The sequence below is a fragment of the Gavialis gangeticus genome, unplaced genomic scaffold (genome assembly GCF_001723915.1).
Source record: "Gavialis gangeticus isolate Ggan-Ray unplaced genomic scaffold, GavGan_comp1, whole genome shotgun sequence".
In the NCBI taxonomy this organism is placed as follows: Eukaryota; Metazoa; Chordata; order Crocodylia; family Gavialidae; genus Gavialis; species Gavialis gangeticus.
Window position 1 is genome coordinate 3,757,540 of NW_017729018.1, and position 5,332 is coordinate 3,762,871.

Genomic DNA, 5,332 nt, shown 5'->3' on the forward strand with positions numbered 1-5,332 from the left:
CCCTTCTAGTCACTGATCATTGCCTTCTTAACCCACTGGAGGAACCGTGCAATTCGGCAATTCCAGTTCTGTAAATCCATTGCCAGGTTTTATGAACAAGGGCAGCTGCACCCTCTCAGTAGCCCTGTACCAACAATCTGATTAGCTGCTGACGGATAACAATCCAGGGTAGCATGTTTCCATACAGAGATGGCCTCACGCTTGTCCATGCTGAAGGAGGCAATGCGTGTGCACTGGGGATGGCTAGGGGAATAGTATATACCCATAGATGAAGAGGAAAAGGAACAATACATGTGCACTGGTGGTGGACAGACATTTGGATGGTTTAGTCAGGGATGATCCTGCCTTGAGCAGGGGACTGGACTACGTTTCATGAGATCCTTTCCAACATAGAATACATGTGAATTGTGCAGCTGAATAGTATGGGTGCACCAGGGGCAGAGCAGGATGCCGTGTGGGTGCAGAAAGAAGCTAAGAGGAGGGAACCGGGGGCTGGGTATCAGTGCGGTGATGGGGAACATATATAGGGCGAATATATAGTATAGCATAGGGTGCATATAAAGGAAGAAAGGAGTAAGTGGGTATGGTGTATTAGGGTGTGAGATGGGGTGTAAGATGTGTATTAGGAGGATCAGATGTGGAAGGTAGGGATGCATGGGAGGGACAGGCCTACTGAGGATATACGTGCACCAGGGGAGAAGAGGCTGGGGTGGCATATGTGCATTAGAAGAAGGCAGAGTAAAGGCAAGACATCTGATGGATGCAAGGTCCATCTCCCTGGGATGTGTTGAAGCAGTATCCTTCCCAATGCGCATATTCCCTTCTATGCCACTCCTGCCTGTGGATCAGCCACCCATGTGAAAAACAGTTGGAAGTTACCGTGTCTGCGAAAAGACTAAAGCAGAGGGAACAGTCTTTCAGCCACCCAGGAGAGTCAGACTGGGCTCCTAGGAGCTCCCAGCCAGCACCCCAGGATAGCGGAAATTCACTGAGAGGAAGAAAGACAGAACGTGGTCCAGGCGGCGGGGGCTGTGGCATCCTTTTGCTTGTAGTTTTCAGAATGGAAACCTCTAACATCCCAGCCCACGTGCCCAATGCAAGTTCTTCTTTGAGGGGACGGTGATAACTTGGAGGGTTTGGCCATCCTGTAGACAGGTATTACGTTTAAGTATTATTGAGATTACCCAGCATTATAACACCCTAATATTCACTGAGCGTAACTTTATCAGACTTTAACACTTCAGTCTGAAATTTTCTGTGCTGAGACTCATCGTAGAAGATTTCAACCTAAGCAGCCCTGCCATTTCTACAGATGAGTCCAGGGAAAAAACTGGTTTTCAGTATTAAAAAATGTGGGTGCACTTTTTGAGAAAGTCCTAGACCTCCCATTGCTTTGGAGCAGGGCTGGGAACTGAGCCAGGAGGAGGCTGTGTTTTGCCATTCCTGTGAAGATCTGCCTCAATTTGGCCAAAACTGAAACTGGCTGCACAAGGACACCATGCCTAGGAGCTGGGATGGAAACGGGCACAGATACCGAGACAACGCTTGCAGGAAACAAAGTAAATTCGAAGCCAGGAGGAGTCTGGAAATGACACTGAAAGGAGCCTGTGACTGGGAACACATTTTGGACCTAAATAATGTTCCCATCAAGATTTTTAGGATCCCATTAGAATTATTACTCCATGTCACAGGAAGGTCCCAAGTGACCGTGGCCAGCATTTGTGATTGCAAAGCCAGCCCTCCTGGCTGCAGGCAGGCTGGCGGTGCTGACTGCGAGCCTGCACGGGGCTGTGCCCACCACAGGGCAGGCAGGAGGATGGGGGAGCTCCTGTCCCCTCCGGATTGTGCTCGAGTCCCCGAGTCAGTAAACTTCCCCTAGGAAAACCGCGGAGCTGCTGAAAAGGCCAAAGCAAATTGTTTCTCTTTCGCCCTCTCCTCCACCCCCTCTGCCTTTCTTCTCTTCTCTCTGTGTTTCTAATTCTTTTCCTCTCCAATAATGAGGGGATTACAAGGAAAACTCCAGCAGGACGCCTTTGTACAGGAGACAATCTGAGCGGGGAAGGCAGTTCCCTTCTTTGTCCATCACTGGACTCCCCCTCCCCTGGACTGGGGGGACATTTAGAGCAATTACTTGTCCAGAAAGTAACTGTCAATCATTCTTAAAGGGGAAGGCCTCCAATTAATAACCTCGGCTTAATCCTTTGGACTCGTTTCCAATCTGCAGGGCCTGGTGACATCTGCAAGACTAAATAAAGATTCTTTCGAGCTTTAGCGAGATGGCTCTGTGACAAATAAGAAGACTAGAGGGAACTTTGGCTGCCAAGCTGCAAGATTGGTGAGGTTGAGCCGCTTGTTTGCTTTCCAGGAGGGACCTTCAGAGTTAAATACTCCTGGAAAATCCAAGTTGGGCCCATCAGGTAATATTGTTTTCTTCCAATTCAGTAGAAAGTGCAGGGGGCAATTGCTTAAAAAAAGAGAGGTCTCTAGAAAGAAGTACAGGTGCTGCACTAGTCGCTAATGGGAAATGCAAATGGGACTAGACAAGGAGGGTGGCGCTGGGCGCGATGTGGTATAACATCAGTCCTGGAAAGGAGCAGGAAAGAAATGCTAAGAAAACTGATGGCCCCTTGCCCTGGGTGTGACTTTGGTTCTCATCTCCCTGGCACCACAGTAGCACCAGCACTAACTTCCCAAGGCTCCCTCCTGATCCACACACAGGGATTTGGGGGCAGAGACCCCCCCACTTCATTCACCTCCTGCCAAAGATAGCACATCCAAATAGGAACCCTGCTGGATACCTACTGGGACTTCTTTTCCTCTTTCCTTTTGAAGAAATAGATTCAAAAAGCCAATCGGTAAAACAATCGCAAATTAGAAAACAGCCCCTCAGTAACCTGCCTTTTCTTCCTTTCTTTCTATTTGAAACCTCAAACTTGCTATGGCAAAACAAAAAAATTCCAACTGGTTTCCTAATATGCTGCTAAGACAAGGTTTGACTTTTTTAAAATTTATTTTCCTTGGTCTATCCTTTTTCTCTCAGCCCGAAAAAAAAAGTATTTGTTATAGTCATACAGTTCATTTGGGTTTGGGGTTTAGGTTTTAATAACAGTCAGCAAATCCCTCCACTCCAAATTATAATTGTAAAGGAATAAAAATATATTTAAAACTACAAGCAAAACAGAGGCAAATACCCAGGGGATTTTGTGCCTTTGGTGTTTTCTTTACTAGTTGTAAAGCCTAAGCACTCGAAACCAAAAATTGCTATGATAGTAGAGTTCATATTAAAATACCAGGATCCACCAAAGACAGAGATGAGAAAATGAAATTAGCTCTTTCCGCTGAATGAATCTCATTACAGTGCTTTAAAATGTCTAGAAAATATGCATGAGGTGCACACTGGATGGAGATGGAGGTTTCCTTCTCTGCTTAGATTTATTTTCAAAAAGGAATGGGATTCGCAGACAAAATTATTTAAAATGGGTGCAGGGAAGTAGGGAGGCTCGAATCATACATTACCAGGCATGATCCTATGAAGTTCTTGCTCAAGCTACATGCCCAGTGTTTACCTGAGCAAAGACTGTGGGATCCATGTCTCCTGTCATCTCTGTTTCTGCAACCAGTAGAGTTTATGATGCGTGGTGCCATTTATGTTTGCCAGATCAAATGCTGTTTCCATCAAGGAAGACACAGGTGAAAATGAAATGGTGAAAATTGGAGGCAGGGCTGTGAATAGTAAAAGGAGGGGGCGACTCAGGGGATCCTAGTGGACCTTGCCTCCCCGCCCAGACCAAAATGAGGTGAAAAGAGGAGCTTTTCTTTTTTTCGGGTTGGTTTGTTTCCAATAGAGAGACAGAACAAAAAGCCACAATGAGCAGAGGAAAAAAGTAATCACTATCTCAAGATAAAGTTGGGGTTTAAAAAAAGTGGGGAAATGAGTCATTTCAAACAGTCAAGTGCAGACAGATAGATAGGTAGATAGATAGATAGGCAGAAAGAATTTGTCCTTTGTCTTTTTATGTAATTGTACTGTTTGTTTCTTAATTATTTTCTAGTTTAGTCCCCTGTTCATTTGTCATTCTCACCTCTGGCTTTGCTTCGTGATTTCCAGTTACTGGTAGTCGCCCAGTTCCTTGCTTATTTTATTTGTGCTCCTACTCAATCAGATTATTTAGTCTTGTTCTTTCCATTTGATATGTATCCTTTGGTTTCTTATTTGGCTGCTGTGTGTGTGGATGGAGGACATTTGCTGGGATTTCACAGCGTGTGAAACAGAGATGCAATCCCAGGCTTTCACTCCCATGAGCCATAACCTGGGATCTCAAGCACAGGGGCAATCCTCCCAGCCCCCAGCTGCCTGCACAATGCTCCGGCGTTTTTGCGCATTATTGGAATTTCTTAATCACGATTTTTACTCATTGAAGGACAGACACCTGCTAATCCTGGCCTAGCCATGGATCCTCTCCTGCCTGCACCCTCCTCTCTGCACTCTGCGGCAGCAGGATCAGGCTGCTAGAGGTTAAACAGGGGATGTGATCCCACCCTGGAAGCAGAGAGAAAATAGAGACCCTCAGTGGGGTATTTGCTGGCAAAACAGGCCAGTTTGGGCACGGTGTAAAGAGGACCATCTCAACAGATAAATCAACCAGTTTTCCCGCTATAGAAGAAAATCTCTGCCAAAGACCAACCTTGTGAGACAGGACTCAGGCCTAACTCAGACCCCAAGGTCTATGCCCTCCTGCTGCCAGGTCTCCTCTGCCCGCCATGGCACCGACTGGGCAGCACAGGGCAGAGACGGGGTGGGGAGGATCCTCTGGGCAGCCTACTGCTCCCCCACGGGGGCTGAGAGGAAGTCTGCTCTGACAGGCTGGCCTGAGTCTACTTATTCGCACCCCAAGCGGGCAGACCATGCCATACCTCAGCAGCGCCAGGAGCTGCAGGGACTACACCCTAGAAGCAGAGGTGGGGTGGGGGGAAGCCTGGCTTCTCCAGCCCAGGGGCTCTGCCCCCGCTCGCCTGGCCCGCTCCTGCGCTTGGAGCCTGCGGCTCCGGCTCGGGCACTGTGGCGGGGGGCTGTGGCAGGGGTGGCAGCACCGAACCAGAAACGGGCCCAGCGCGGTGCCCGCCCTCCTTCTCCTCTTCCCTCTCTTCTTTCCTTGCAGATGCAAAGGGCTGCGCAAAGAAGAAGCGGGTGAGAGAGAGAGAGAGAGAGGAGGACAGTGCCAGGAGGGGAGGCTGGTGGCCCCCTCGCCCCCTGCGGCACAACCGCCACAGCCCCCAGCACCTGTGCCACGCTCCCGCGGGGCCCCCGCCCTGCCCCATGCGCCTGGGCCTG